This window comes from Glycine max, chromosome 15 (genome assembly GCF_000004515.6).
Source record: "Glycine max cultivar Williams 82 chromosome 15, Glycine_max_v4.0, whole genome shotgun sequence".
Taxonomy (NCBI): Eukaryota; Viridiplantae; Streptophyta; class Magnoliopsida; order Fabales; family Fabaceae; genus Glycine; species Glycine max.
In genome coordinates this window covers 15,150,925-15,167,652 of record NC_038251.2, presented here as the reverse complement: position 1 = coordinate 15,167,652, position 16,728 = coordinate 15,150,925, and the positions used below count along the sequence as shown (strand labels likewise).

At 31.5% G+C, this 16,728-nt stretch overlaps 2 long non-coding RNA genes and 1 pseudogene across 6 annotated transcripts; 1 reads left to right on the top strand and 2 right to left on the bottom strand.

Moving 5' to 3' along the window:
- Nucleotides 1-622: 622 nt before the first annotated feature.
- LOC102662419 (uncharacterized) lies at nt 623-1,693 on the bottom strand. Of its 5 annotated transcripts, XR_001384900.3 has the most exons (4): nt 1,632-1,693; nt 1,359-1,560; nt 1,057-1,138; nt 623-904 (listed from the first exon to the last, which is right to left on the bottom strand). It is a non-coding gene; the product is annotated as an uncharacterized lncRNA (long non-coding RNA). The 5 variants fall into 5 exon arrangements; XR_005888857.1 differs by having other exon boundaries at nt 623-1,145; XR_005888856.1 differs by having other exon boundaries at nt 623-1,138.
- An 81-nt stretch (nt 1,694-1,774) lies between these two features.
- On the bottom strand, nt 1,775-3,475 carry LOC106796040 (uncharacterized). The gene is made up of 3 exons (XR_001384903.2): nt 2,919-3,475; nt 2,784-2,834; nt 1,775-1,861 (listed from the first exon to the last, which is right to left on the bottom strand). It is a non-coding gene; the product is annotated as an uncharacterized lncRNA (long non-coding RNA).
- Nucleotides 3,476-14,590: 11,115 nt separating this feature from the next.
- On the top strand, nt 14,591-15,311 carry LOC102670051 (rust resistance kinase Lr10-like; annotated as a pseudogene).
- Nucleotides 15,312-16,728: the final 1,417 nt, after the last annotated feature.

Below are 16,728 nucleotides of genomic sequence, written 5' to 3'. Positions count from 1 at the left end.
ATGTCAATTTTTGTTTTTGTTTTGTAAGACTAAACATTAATGCTAGATAATGAATCACTACTACAAAATACAATTTTAACATCAGTTCTATAAGGCTTTTAACATTTGTTTTGAACTGATGTTGTATTGAGCGATGTTGAAAGTGAGAAACTCTCAACATCGGTTTATAAACCGATGTTAAATATTGAATTTTACATCAATTCTTGAAACAACTGATGTAAAAAGCATTGACCCAAAAGAAAATAATTGACTTGTTTACATCGATCCTGCTTAAAATCGATGCACAAAGGACATTTTCAACATTGGTTTTAATTAAAATCAATGTTAAAGTATACTTTTTACATCAATTTTTAATAGATTTGGCATAGAGAGTCATTTGTAAAAAAAAAAAAAATTGGCTCTTTTTTGTATTCTTCCTTCTCCTCTAGATCTACCGTACACAAGACTCTAACTTCAAAATAAGAAAAAAATATGGACTCTAACTCCAAAAGTATAAGAACTTCACTAAATAGGTCCAAATTGCAAACTAACATAGTAAGGAACAACTTTATAAAATGATGTATAATGGAATACATATATTGAGAACATGAAGAAAACATGGCCATCAAATTCAAAACACCTATTTCAAAACCAAGAATCAAATAAAGTAATCTAATTTATTTGAATATAAAGGTTATGAAACAAGTATTAAAAATGCAACAACAATAATAGCTTTCCTATACTTCTTATGCTAGACATCACCCACAACAAAAACTCCATCAACACTAGTCTTTGTGGTCTCAATGTACAAGGATCAATATGAAAGATTAATGGCTCTTAGATGAAGCTGAAATACACTGGCTTGGTGAAGGCATTTACATTCTCTGTTGCAATCTAAGTCCCTCATAATGAAAATCCATCCCTCCTATGCATATATTAAAATTAGAGTAATATTTTGAAATGAGGGAAAGCAAGCATGATTAAGTATCAATAACTTTCTAATAGAAAAATACAAGAAAAAAAAGAGAAAGAAACATAAAACTTAGTTTGGTTCAATTGTGTAAACAAATGTTATACCTGATGCAACTTATCAATGAACTTTTTGGCATTAGCAAGTGTTATTGTTGTTGTTATCTCCTCATTTGTTGCACCTTCTTTCCTGTATGCTATGTTTTTTTTAATACTAGCTGTAAATAGGATAGGTTCTTGACCAACAAGCCTAATCTGTTCTTAATTATTTTTTTATATTGTTTTCTAATCAAAATTAAAATTTTATCTCGATAATGATAACCTATGCAAACCTAGACTTTGAAAAACACTAATTTTATAGGAGAATAACATCAAAATCAATAAAAGAGTTTTATTGATAAATAATATACCTGATCCTACAAAACTCCATCCATGAAGAAAAACACCAAGAACGGGTAAATGCAATTGGCTCCAGTTCCAATGTTAAATCCCCTGACCTTGCCATCACTTGAAACAATGTTTGGAATAATATTTGATGAAAGATGTTGAAGCCAATGAATGTAGTTGCACCTATTGGGCACAGTTGGATAAAGGTGTCCATCAGGAATCCATCTAAAAAATACATTTCATCAGTAATCTTGGATGGAAAATTTTGATTGATCTACAGAGATTAGTTTTCTTACTACAATTGTCGTTATCTGGCTACAATCACCCACTCAACAAGAGATGTTAAAATAAAAGACTGCATGAAAAAGAAAAGATAATATTACATGTAGTGCAAATGTGGTTATTTTCTCAGTCAAATAAATGATGCAAAAGTTGTACTTGCCTCAAAAAATATTGGTGTACAAAATCTTGAAAAGAAACGCTAAACTGAAGTTTTCCCTTGTCCACCATCCAAATTTTCTTCAACCTAGTTAACAAGATTAATAAATTCTTAGCATGTACCAAATTTGAACTGAAGATTAAAATATATAAAATAATTGAACCAATTAATATGAGTATAGAATCCCTGCCAGCTGCAACATGTTTAAATGAGCTTCTTTCGCCATGGCAAGTGACCGAGAGGTGTAATGGGGAAACCAGGAAACTAAAATTGGAAAAATAAAGAAGCAAAACAACTAGTATCTATGTGAAGGAAGACACTAGCTCTTGGCATATTTTAACATGAGTACTAGAAACGCACGCTTTAACACACTACTTCCAACACACTCTAATTGTTTAAAATTTATTGAAAACTACAAAATCATGAGTGGATTTCAATAAATAAGGAGTGAGACCAATACAATTTTGTGATTTTCAACAAATTTCAATCAATTAATAGTGTGTTTCTTGCATTTCTCTTTTAACATTAGTGAAGGCCATCATCAATATTTTCCTATAAAGAGTAATAAAAACATACTTTTTCCATTTCCTTCTTCTGTGATGATTTTGAATCTGATGATGTCATGCAATGTAAAGTAACCTTAACCCAAATAAATCGTAAAGAATTGCAAGTGACAAAAAATGGATAGAGTTAGCTTCATCGTCTTACACAAAAATTGAACTTGTAGACTAGAGAAAAAACCATCAATAAACACAATAGAAATTTGGAAATAAGTAAATCACTAAGGTATAAATGGCAATCCAAAAACAAATGGCTCACTATTTGTTGAGTAAAGTACATAATTATGACTTATAAAACCACAATTTTTTTTTACATCTATAGCATCACAATAGATCTTGACCAAAAGACCTCGTACACATAAATAAAAACACCTAAATTACCACAGTCACTCTCATAGTTTCACTTTTCATAACAATAGAATAGGGTTTAAGCGTGAGTTTGGAGTTACCAAAACGGGATGTCTAATCAAACTGTTGAGAACTGCGAATTTACTAGCACCCTACAAAAATTGTAATTGAAGTGAGTGATGAAAAATGATGATGCAGAAGAAGAAGAAGAGAAACACGAAGAAGTGGAGACTTACAACATTTTTTAGTGCAACGATCTTGAGGAAAGTGGAAGTCTTTAGGAATTGGAGGATTCGTCATCGTCTTCGTCGGGGAGGAGTGTCATGGCTTGGCGCATCAAATCAGAGAGTTCTAACAAGTCCTCAATCGCTGCCATGGATGAATCAATCAACGGATCCTAAACGGAGAATTTGTCGTCGAATCGAAGGAACTCGCACTTGCTGGTTAGGGATCAATTGAAATTGAGCCCTAAAACAGAGATTTGGCTAGTAGGATCTAGAGGAGCAAGGTATGAATTAGATTTCTGAGTTTCTCTCTCTAGAACTCAACAAATGGGGGTTTCATCTTTACTACTGTATTCAATTTCTGATACAAAAATTTCAAAAAGCACACACTCTTTCTTTTTCTCTCTCTTTTGTGCGTTTTGAAATGGCATTAGTCCCGATCATCTTGTCTTGTCTTTTTATTTTGAACCGTGTCTGGGGGTTAGAGGAAAATCAATGTCAAGAATGAAGGGAAAAGTTTGGGGTGGGAGAAGAGGTAGCCACTGTAGGATTAGGGAGAAGAGGTAGCCACTGTAGGATTTGGGAGAAGAGGTTGTGGTAACAGAGGGGTTTGGTTTGAGGGTTTGGGCAACAGAGAGAGGGAATGAAAATTTTTGAGGGAGCTAGGGGAAGGAATGGCGTGACAAAGTGAAATTGATATTAGAATAAAACATTGACGACATCACTTTAAAAAACCTGATGCTAAGCGAAAAATACCAACATCAATTTTATGAAAATAAGGGAAACTCACAATTGTTATTTTATAATTGATGTTAATAATAACACTTTATTTACAAAAAATACTATTATGTTTATGTTAACATCAGTGTTCATGAGAGCTGATATTAAGTGGCTGACGTTAAATCCATATTTTCTAGTAGTAAATATTAGGCCTAGTGTAGTTGTTTTCAAGCTAAGCCTAACTTCACGAATTAAAATGATGTTTTTTTTTGGAACTCTATACCCGGATATACATATAAATAAATAAAACATATAAAAATTCAGATAAACAAATTCATGTGGGTAAAAATTTCACATTCACTTCACTATTATCAAATAAAACTTATTAAAAGCATATCTGGCTCAGAACAAGACCGTCAGAGTTTATAAAAGAAATTTTGTTAAATCGGTGAGGTAAAATAAAATAAAATAACATCATGCAATTAAAATAAAAATTCATCCCCAATGTTAGATCCTATCATAGCATTGTGTCTCAGTGTCTTCTAGCATGAGGTTCTTTAAAGTCATCCACCTAATCATAATCATCTGCTCCCATGAACACAAGATTTGAGATCATCAGAGGATCTAAACACAAATAGCACACAGAGAGTGAGTTATTATATTTCTAAAAAAATATATAAAAATAAACAAAGACATGATCAAAATAAATTATAGAAGTATTTATAACATAGCTCAACTTAATACAATCTCTATCACTTCACCACTCTATCATTTAAAATTTATTTTTCAATCACCAATCACATTACACATGAATCACACACTCGAGTCAAGATGTAATAACACTCATTAATTTCATAATGAACAATTAGCAGGCGTTGTGCAACAATTATACTAAGACTCAAGCCTATATGCAATGTGGTATCACGTTAGTGAAAAATCACACTTGGGCGCTTAAGAGTACATAACAAGACACACCACACAATGGGTATGTCAGGTCACTCTCACTAAGTAAAATCATAAGGTGATAAGTCAATGTCACTCTTTTTTACGAGAATACTCCAACCATATGAGATCAAAATAGGCTTAAAGGAGCACTCAAATCAAGTGTTTTTACCTCCAAGGCCTAGACTTCGAAGAATCTGTTAGGGCCTTATCTTCCTGATTCAGGTCTAACCCATAAAACAATTTTTACACGTAGACACTGTTCGTGAATTATACAATACCCTCGATCTTACACTTGTGTTTCAAACACGTTTAACACATTGTGCTATAATTTAACACTTTAGGTTCCTAACTAGGAATTCTACATCTTCCCTTTAACACTACGCATAAACACTTTTCTCAAGATAAATATCAGTCGGGTTGTTGTATAATTCACAGCCCACAACACAACTATTGTCACATCAAGTGTTAACCACTCACTTATTTACAACCAAATTTCATGTCCATAATTTTAACATCTCACAATGTCAAAATCCACCATCACATGTTTGTGTGTATCTCACAGATTAACACATGTTCAACTTTGTACTTATACTCAATCTCAATAAAAATGTTATAATCTCAAAGCAACATGTTATCCCATAATTCTTCACATATTCAATTTACCACTTATACACAATTTCATGATCCCAATATAACTATTTATCATGCTAATCTTATCCAAAACACAAACAAATTATACAAAAATGTTTCTCAGAACATGGAGAGTAAAACCCCTCAAATAATTTCACATAATCATACAGGAAGAATTATAATGCAATAAATATCCCCAAATAAACCTCAATTTGATCCTCTAAAGACCCCTACACATGTTCATTCTAACTCCAATTACGATAAATTCATCTCTTACCTCTAAGCGGACTCACGGATGTAGTCCGATAGTGATAGCGGCATCTCTAGTGGTTCTGTGAGACTCCTCAAGTTTTTCCTCTAATTGTTCTGCTAGGATTTCCAAGCATTACAGAGAAGGAGAAGAGATTGTAGCCTCCATTTCACTGTCAACGTGAGAAATTAATTTCTCGCTGCAAAAACATCATTTCGCAAATCCCAACCGTGAGAATGTGCAAAAATGAGTTTCAAAAGTGGTGTCCATTTCACGACAATCCAACGGTTAACGAGTCCGAGATCGTAGTTTTATTGGGACAGACTTGGGTGTATGCAGGAAAAGAGAAAACTCAGCGCGAGCCCATTTCTTCTACCAAAGACATTAAATCGAAAATCCCAATGGTGGGTGTGAGCGGAAATAAGTTTTGAGCCTCGTGTTCAAATTTTACGACAATCCAACGATTAACGAGTCCGGGATCGTCGATTTACTGAGACAGGTTTGAGTGTATGCGGAAAATAAGTTCTGAGCCTCGTGTTCAAATTTCACAACGATCCAACGATTAACGAGTCAGGGATCGTCGATTTACTGAGACAGGTTTGAGTGTATGCGGGAAAAAGAGAGGGTTTTGAGAAAGGAAGAAGGGAAAACGAATTTGATAGAAATGGAGAGCATATAGACGTGTCATAAATGTAAAAAGTAACATCTATTTATAGTTAGGGTACTCTAGGCCTATTATTTACTCTATTTTTTTATTTTATAATTTGATATAAAGAAAATCTATTTTAGTCTCTGTCAAATGAATAAATAATTTTTTTTTCTAAAAACATATATTTATTTTATTTATCTTAAAACTATTATTTTAAATAATAAAACTATTTCTCTTATTTATTTAATTACAAAAAATTTATTATTTTTCTAAAATTTTATTTATTTTAAATAAATCATTTTTAATTTATTTCATGAAAAATGAGATGTTTCAGGAATGGCCACACTAAGTGCAATAGTCATGATGCTTAGAGTTAACTTTGACTTGCTTTCTATTTGAATCATGCAAAACGTTGATGAAATGTCACTAAGCATGATCCCTACAAAAAAATATTTCTCTCTAAATCTTATGTGTTGAGTGTCATATAGACTATACTTAGTGCCAAAAAGCAAATTTTGCTTCAAAAAGACTTAAAAAGATGTTTTCTTTTAAAAACTCACAATTACAGTTAATGATTTACATTAGAAATTTACATCAATTCTTGAAAAACCAATGCGTAATGTGAGACAATGACATTTTTATAATATTGTGATAAATATTTTAGATCGTTTTAATGTCTGTTTGGTGGCAAAAGGCTACACTCATGCATTCAAACATGACTACATGGACACTTTTTCTCCTGTGGCCAATATGACATCTATTATACTCTTACTCTCTATTGTAGTCATTCATCATTGGCCCCTTTTTTCAGCTGAATATTAAAAATGTCTTCTTGCAAGGTGATCTTGAGGAGGAAGTATACATGGAACAATCACTTGGTTTTGTTGTGCAGAGGGAGTCCTTCACAATGGTTTGTTGGCTTCATAGGTCCTTGTATGTGCTTAAACAATCCCCTCATGCGGGTTTGGAAATTTTGTTCAATTGTGCACTAATTTCCTATGTTGACCACTCGATATTCTATCACTATTCATCACATGGATGCATCTTCCTCTTTGTGTATTTTTGTTGACATCGTCATCATCAAAGTGATCAAGATGGTATAATCCAACTAAAGCAATACCTCTTACGTTAGTTCCTAACTAAGGATCTTGTTGAGCCTTGGTACATCTTAGGCATTGAGGTAGCTCAGTCCAAGGATATGATGATCTCTCAAAGAAAATATGCCTTTGAAACCCTTAAAAAAATTGATCCACTGAATGTCAAACCTATGGACACCCTTATAATCCTAATGTGAAACTCCCACCCAATTAGGGAGAGTCCCTGTCAAATCGAGGGAAATATAGGAGGTATGTTGGAAAACTAAACTACCTCACAATTACTCATCCAAACATTGCTTTTGTAGTTAGCGTGGTAAGCTAATTCTTTGACTCTCCTCACTAGGATTATTTTAATGTTGTAATGTGAATCCTAAAATACATAAAAAAAAATGCTTCAAGCAAAATTATTTATGAAGATAAAAGACATGCTCAGGCAGTGGACACTCACATGCTAATTGGGCAGATTCACTTATTGATAGATGATCCATTTTTGGATATTGTGTAATAATTTGATGAAACTTGATATTCTAGAAGAGTAAGAAGCAAAATGGCATAGCAAGATCTATTGCTGAAGCTAAATAAAAGGGTTAAGGCTTTTGTAACGTGGGTTTATTTCTAAGCTATTATGTTAATATATATTTACCTATGTTACTTTTTGGAAGTGTCAATTATTATATCTTGGAAGATTTTAGTAGCATCTCGGGCGAGGCCAATAAATTTTAAATAAAGTTAACTCATTGACATCTTAAGCTATTTTTCATCATCTTTCCAACAATAGATCCAATCCTTTATTATTATTTTTTTTGAACATTTTTACAAGACAAATATTAAATAGTGTCACTAAGACGTTGACTAAGAAATAAAAAAGAAAATGACTTTTAGCTGCTCATAACTTTTTTTTTACTATCCTATAATCTCCATAATGAATATTTTTTTTTTAATTTCTTAGACAATATCTTAAAGATACTTGTTAGGAAAGATTTTTTTTCTTGAATATCAAACAAATACAAGTTAAATTATCATTTTATTGCCCATGCAACTCAGGCAAAAGAAGAGAGCTTATCATAATCTGTATTGGCAATTGGTAATTCTTTAAGATTGGTGATTGTAAAATTAGGAATCAAACTTTTGTACAAAGTTTGACTATGAACATTTCACTATCTTATTTTTTTCTAAATATTATCAAATTCATGTGACAACCAATATGACAACATATATAGCTTCAGAGTTTCGTTCCACTAACAAATAGCATTTTGTGCCAAATTAACTCCATGTTACATAAACAAGAGAAAAAGAAGTCACCAACTTGCCATGGCATGTAGCTGCTATAGATTTGACTTGGAGGAGGGGCGGTGAGAAAGGATGAGGATCAGATGAGATTGTCACGTTTGTTAGACGAATACTCAGCCACTTGATAACCGACATTGATGTAAATGCTTAACTAGGGATCCATTTATTACATGTTTCTTGGGCACTAATATATATCTTGCATGTCTCTTGATAGTGATAGATAAGGTATATATGTGTCCTTTTTAATTATCTATCTACTATGATTCTGATCAAAGAAAGGGCTAAAAAACTTTTAATCGATAAAGGATTCGTTTCCACCAAAATTGCATGATCGTCAAAGGATCCCAGTCACCACTCATCTTTTCTAAAACCAAAATGCTGTCGGAAAGTCATTCACTTCACTAGGAATTTAGACAATATCGTTTATTTCATATAAAAGTTTATTTAAAATCATTTTGTCCTAAGAAAACACATCAAACTAACAAAAAATAGTTTAATTGGCAAGAAACAGGCTCATAATAAAAAAAACATGTGAGAGTTTATTGGTGAGTAGGTATTTTCGGAAGCGTTTTTTAAGTGTTGAAATCTGCCTAAGTCATGATGAACCTCTGAGATCCAACAACAAAATGCACTCTGCTCTTTTTCTTTATTTTTGTCTTTTTTAAATAGATTTACCGGATGCTATATTGTTGGTGATCGTATGAGTACTATATTATATTGTCTGTTTCTTTTTTTCCTCCATCCTATCTGCAAATCTTTTTTGTCCCAAGAACTTACACTCACGTGTGTGCATATTTTGATCGTTTGATCTTAAGTCTTTATAGATGTTTCCCAATTTGACATTATTGTAAGAGATTAAATAACCCTGCAGGTACGTCTTGAGTTATTATACGAAAAAGGATATCATTAATTCACAAGCAATTTTGGACTAAGCTATATTCGATAAAATTAACTAAAAAATTAACCGAAAGTTAAAAATTGAGAAATTAACTTGTTACATTATAAGTATTTGATAAAATTAACCATTAAAGTGACTCAAAAATATGAAATGACATAAAAATAATAAAATTATATTTTATTTTAAAAAAAAATAAGAAAATTGAATAAACACATTGAGGATAAAAATAAAAATATAAAAAATTAAAAACTAGTATTTTAAAAAATATTATTTCAAATAGTATTTTAAAAAAATACTAAAAGTTATTAAAATAAAATTTATTTACCAAACAATAAAATAAGTTTTTTAACTAGTAAAAAAAATTAAAATTAGTTAAAATATCTTTTCATGATCTTAATCTACTTTCAAATTTTCAGCCAAAAGCTCCCGCCAAAACATTTTAATTAAGGTTTAAAATTAATTAAAATAATTCAAATCAAATTTTAATATACTAAAAATTGCGTGTGAGAATGAGCTACGTACTCACTTATGGATAAAATTTAAAGTATGAATCGCTTCAAAATAATCGGTACGGAAGCTTATTGATTTTGAGCAATTAGTCCGACAATAATATAACTGAAAAAAAAATCAATCACATAAAAAAATATTTTATATATTTAACAAAATATTTATTGTATTAATATTCATTGAATAATCTTTCAAAAAAAATCGTTGAATAATTTTAATTATTAATTAATTGTACAAAATATAGCGGTAATTTAATCAACAATACTTATTTATACTGCCATAGTCCAACTAGCAATATATTATTTATTTATGTGGATTTTTTTTTAAAATGGACATTTAATTTCTATTCACGGTTAATAATGATTTCTTATACTAATATCTAATATAACAAGTCTGGTTATATATAATAGCAATAAAAAAAAGTCTGGTTATAATAACCATTTCATCAAATTCACTAAAGAATATGACACGATATCATTAACTAATTACTCAATAGCATAAATAAATTTATAATTGCAACTGACCAAAATTAAAATCTATTTATTTTTAAATTAAGGCACAATCGTTGATATCCTTTTCTGTAAAATAATACTAATCAATATTGATCAAAGGCTTTCCCTATGTTTGGATGGAGCAATTTAGCAAATAAATTCAGTTTTTCAATGAATTTAAAATGATTCATGATAAAATAGCTTGTTTGGATAGAGTATTTAAAAGGAGATTGAATTTCTGATATTTTTATGAATCATTTTGATTGAATAAAATAGTGAGATTTCAAATTCTCTCAAAAAATATAGAATTTGAAATTCTTTTTTCGGAGATGCTCACTCTAACTCACGTTCTTACTTGCGACTCTTTTTCGCTCAACACTCACAACCACAGGTGACCAAAGTTTTTACGGCCGATATTGACATAAGTTGTTTTTCACTGATGTTGACCGAAGTTTTTCCGGTCAGAATTTTTTTGTATGATGTCAACCAAAACTATTTTTTGTCGATATCGACTAAGTTTTTTTTTAGATGATGTTGGTTAAGGTTATTTTCTCACTGATGTCACTCATGGAAAATTTTTGCTAATTTTTCAATTGATGTTGACCAATGATTTTTTTTGCTAACGTTGGCTAGATTTTTTCTACTGACATCGGTCATGACTAACTTTTGAGTAAACGCCTGTTAGGGTTTTTCAGCTGACGTCAACTAGGTTTTTCCAGCCAACATCAACCTAAGCTTATTTTAGTTAATATCGGTTAAGGTTATTTTTTAGCCGATGTTAGCTAGGGTGTTTTGGCTAATGTCAACTAGATTTTCTTAGCCGACGTCAGTTAAGATTTTTTTGCTAACATCGATTATGATTTTCTGACTGACATCAGTCAGAGCTATTTCTTAACCACATATCACTTTTGGTGAAAGATTAGGAAATTTTAATATATTTCCCTTTTATTATTCACTAAATATAAACCAAATATGTTAATTTATTTATCCTAATCATGATGTGAAAAAGATATCTAATGTTCTGTAAACCCAATAACCATGTGCATCATTCTTTATATGGATTCCAATAATTCAACATACATCATCATAACCTGTCCATTGAAAACGATATTTGACACTGTAATTACGAGTTATTATCCATGAAATACTTACATAATCAAGTCTTCATTATACATATAAAACTATATCTTTCACTATCAAAAAATAAGAGAGTTCCCCAAAGTTTAAAATTAAAACTTATCATACTTCAATGCATCGTAAAGATATATTGTTAGCTATATGTGTTTTGTTTGGTGGTTTAGATACTTTTTTTTTTCCTTTCAGAAACTTGTGATTGGTAAAGTTGAATAGAGAGACAAATTGAGTCAGACATAAATCTGAAACAAATTAAGGAAATTCCTATATATTATGATGTCCTTCAAGTAAAGGTACACATATGAGGCTTTAAGTTCAACAAACATACTTTTTCCTACCACCAACTTCACAACTTTTCATCCAATAATATTTTCACAACATTAATTTGGGTTTGTTTGTAAAAATTATAATTAAAGCAAATAAAATCACCGGCATAATATTATTGGAGATAATGGAGTGAGAAATTATGCTTTCAAACCGAAATAATTTACTATACTCACTACTAGAAAAATCACTTTTAAAGTCGGTTATTTTTTTCATTTTACGACGGTTTATAACCGTCATAGAAAGTAAGACTTTCTACAACGGTTGTGGTGAAACCGTCTTAGTAAGCACATATGATGACATCACTTTTAACGACGATTATCAGATAATCGTCTTAGAAAGTTTTGGATACTATAACAGTTTTTGACAGACCGTCTTTGTATGTATCTATATGCAATGCCTTTCTACAACGGTTATTGGATAACCGTCGTAGTTTGATGGACATACTAAGACGATTATAAATAACCGTCATAGTATTTGTTATTTATTTATTTATTTTTTAATAGAATGTCTTTCTACGACGGTTATCACATAACCGTCGTAGTATTGGCGACTTTTTTTTTTGAAATTTTTTTGGTATAATTTTTTTTTGCTTTATTGTATCTTTAATCATTTTCAACATTAATGGGAACCAAAAGTATTATAATCATGTTGATTTTCAACATAAATAAAATCATTTAACTACAACAACAAATGTGAAAAAATCAATATATATATATATATATATATATATATATATATATATATATATATATATCCATTACAATACAATTTCTAATAGGAATGCATGTATGTAATAAGTTTTGTTATTAACAATATTAAATTGAAAACATCTTGCCTAAATCTCTTGGTCTCACTTTGTATGTCCATAAAGGTTGGGTTTGTTGTCTATGTTTTCCTTATGACTCTCCAACATGGCGATGTTCGTTCCTCCGAGGCGGTGGTTGATCCTCAATGTCTTCCAATCTAACCCCAGGATCGGCTGTCAACACTACTTGTACCCATTCCAAATCCCCTAAGAATATAACTTGGAAAATTAGGATTCCAATATTGACAACATCAATAGTATTTGTATCATATCATAAATAAAATAATGAAAGTTCAAACTGAAACAGAGTAGACACAAAGTATTTGTGTACCATGAAGGGCCTCATTATGAATGAATTCCTTGGCCAACCCATCACCCAAGGTAGAGAATCTTAACCAACGTAGTACTTAACTCCCTAACTTATAAATTATTAGACAGTCATGGACCATTTGTTCATAGTTTTGACCAATCTTTAAGTGACATAAACAAAATTTTCAAATTAAAAGAAAAGATTAATAAGACTTAATTTACATCATTAAAGCTGAGCAGTAAGCACCAAAAGACAATAACATTTCCATCATTCGATAGATAACATTCCCTAGTGCAAAGAGTGATAAATCATTACATAGGACATATTAAGTGTTGAAATTAAAAGGCACAAAAGTTTGTAGTCTCAGAAGAATAACAATATTATGAATAAGTATGACAGAACTGAAGAAAAGTTGGCTTTCTTTGTTTGTTTTACTTGAAGGTAAAAATTTATACTTTACTAAAAAAGAATAAGAAAATCTTGATGATAGCAATTACAATAACAAATTCCATCTTTTGGAGGAGGGTAAAAAACAGAGAGAATCTAAGGATTAAGATAACATACACAATATATATATATATATATATATATATATATACACACACACACACACACACACACACACACACACACATACACACACATTCAAGGAGACACTAGAGAATATTAGAGTACTAAAGAAAATCAACATCAATATAGCAACAATTTAGAGGTGCAGCTTGGCAAGGGCACATGATCTAACAATTCTACCAATATTTTGTCTATGTATGTATCCCGTATCAATCCCCTATGCCATTATATATATTATTATGCATATGCATATGCAAATGTAAGCAAATAAAATTGCATATGGAATATGTTCTAATTGGGATTTGAGCATGGGATTTGGTGGAAGGGATTGTTGAGTCTACAAAGAGTTGACCATGTGATAAAAGAACCTTTCTTCGACTTGCAAAGCGACCACGCCCGTTTGGCTGCATTCATGCGGTCTAGTATGTTATTATTTCCTACACTCCTTCCCTTGGTTATTTCTTTTTTCATCCTTTTGTCCTCTCCAAAATTGACCTTTTTGTTGAACAAACTATCAACTAAGCATATGGTAGACTGAACTTTAGCCAATGTAACAACATTGAAAGTAAAGTGTGATAACTAAAAATAAACGTGTTAGCAAATCACCGAGGAGTAGTTGTTTTCTTGCAGTTGTTAGCATTATCAACTTATGGCATAGGACTTGTATATGCACAAGTGACAAAATAGGGAGCAATTTGGACAGCACAAGCAATAAAGTCACAAGCTTCAAGCCATTAGTCAGTAGCTTAGACCTTTACCAGTCAATGATACAGGAAAGGAAAAAGGGCAACAAGAAATTTCCAATTAGACAAGGTAGAAAAACAACACAAACACAAAATTACCCATAAAAAGATAGAAGAGCAACAAAAGGAGAAAAGGTACCTTTTCTTCTCAACAGAAAGCATGTTTGCAGCATGCATAAGTGTCAAATGGTTCACACCTGAATTAGAAATCATAAGAGAAATATTACAACTTTCTGACACTAACACGTTCACAAAATATTGGTACATGTAATTAAGAGTGCCAACAGAGAATGACTCTCTTGAAAAAGTATTTGTTTCATGAAAAAGAAGATCTTAGCATTTGAAAGGCTTCATGACATTGCAGTTGGGACAGCAAAAGGCATTGCTTACTTGCATGAAGAGTGCCAACAGAGAATAATCCACTATGACATCAAACTAGGAAATATTCTCTTGGATGGAAAATTGAATCCTGAAGTTACTGATTTTGGTTTAGCCAAATTTTGCATTAGGTAAAAATATTCATTTAACCATGACTGGGGGTAGGGGGACTCCTAGTTATGCTGCACCTGAACTTTGGACGCCTAATTTTCTTGTGACTCACAAGTGCGATGTTTATAGTTTTGGAATTCTTTTATTTGAAATCGTAGGCAGGAGAAGAAACCTTGGCGTTCAACTTGTTGAAAGCCAGGAGTGGTTTCCAATGTGTATTTGGAAAAGGTTTGATGTTGGAGAATTTCAGAAGTTGATAATAGCATGTGGGATAGAGGAGAAAAATAGGGAGATTACAGAGAGAATGGTTGACGTAGCTCTATCCTTTGTTCAGTATAGGTCAGATTCAAGGCCTATAATGAGTGATGTGGTGAAAATGCTGGAAGGTTCAGTGGAAATGTCGAAAACTTTGAACCCATTTCAGCCATTTATGGATGGGAATTTCACTTCTCATCCGGTCCAAGTGCCACTAACCTACACTACAGATACTAATGGTTTTTCTGATGTGGTAACTGACTCTAGTATTGTACATGTTATTCTTACACTATGAGGAATATCAAATTGGATTAGCCTCAAGTTAGGGTTTCATGGTTGACCGATGCTACTTGATGGAATATTCTATTTAAATGATCTGTAAAATATTTTCCTTTCTATAACTGCTATTGCAGTAGTCAATGAAAAGTTAAAGAAAAAAATGTTAATGACAAAAAGTTTAGAGACTAAAACTTTAGGAAATATAAGTGAAATTCATAAAAGGTTTAATGACAAAAAAACATATTAAACCCAAAAAAAACATACATTCCTTGAATTAGCTTAGTCAAGTAACTTTACATCAATCCAAACAACAATAATAAAACCATCATATCGAGCGTACCTTAAAGTAAGCACTTTCTGCAGGTTATTTGTCCTAGATTGCTATGTATTGAGCTGCAGGAGATTGAAAAGTAAAAGCCATTCAAAACCGTAGTTTCATACCTTGTTCATGGTACTAAATTAAAACATCAATAGACAGAGGTTTTCGTCACATTACTAATGCATAATGCTTTCAATAGGATATGTTAGTATGGAAAATGAGGATGAAGCAAGAATATATATCAGTTGTTTGTAATTATTCACCTGCAAAAAGGACTTTATGGCTGCAGCTGAAGAAGAGGCAGTGACAATGGATGCTAATGATTAGTGGTTTACATAAGCCTCAGAATCTCCACGATCACCTGAGGCTGCAACAAAAATGTTATGTCAAACAATTAGTAGTTATGAAGAAAAAATAAGCAAATTATAGAGTTGAAGTTGGTCTAACTTGATGACTAGGTTTAGCTCAACTCTTTTATTGAAGTCTCTAAAAGTATCTAGCCAATTGGAATCATCTCAATGGGTTAGATTAGCTTGACAACCTTAACTAGTTCCATGTAAGGCAAGCCCAAAACCTATTGGGCCTATTTCAGCCATTATTTCTTTTATTGTTTTGCATGTAAGGCAACCCCAAAAGCCTATGTTTATGTTAGAACAACTGCCATGATATTTGTCTAAACGTCTCAAAGATAAAGTTCTGAATAATATATGGAATTCAAAAGGTATTACTTTTAAAATATTTAATTGGCATGTCAATCGTTACCTCTAAATGCAGCAATGTATTGGGAAATTAAAACAAGAACCACTGCAAGAAATGCATCATTTAACAACATTAAAGAATCTCACTTACAAATCCATTCCATTGAATGAAATATGTGATCATTAAATCACTAAAAATATATAAGCTACAATACGAATGAGGACCTTTGTTCAAAATAAGATATGAAAGGAGAAGATGAGTCTAGAAGAAGCTCACCACCATAGGAGGCCATGGATAAGAGCTTGGAGGAAGAAGGAGATGAATGAAGGGAGAGGGAGAGAAGAGCACGAAATTTTGTGCTCAAAAAGAGCTCTGAAATCTGAATTTAATATTCAAATGATCAAAGTTGAAAAAA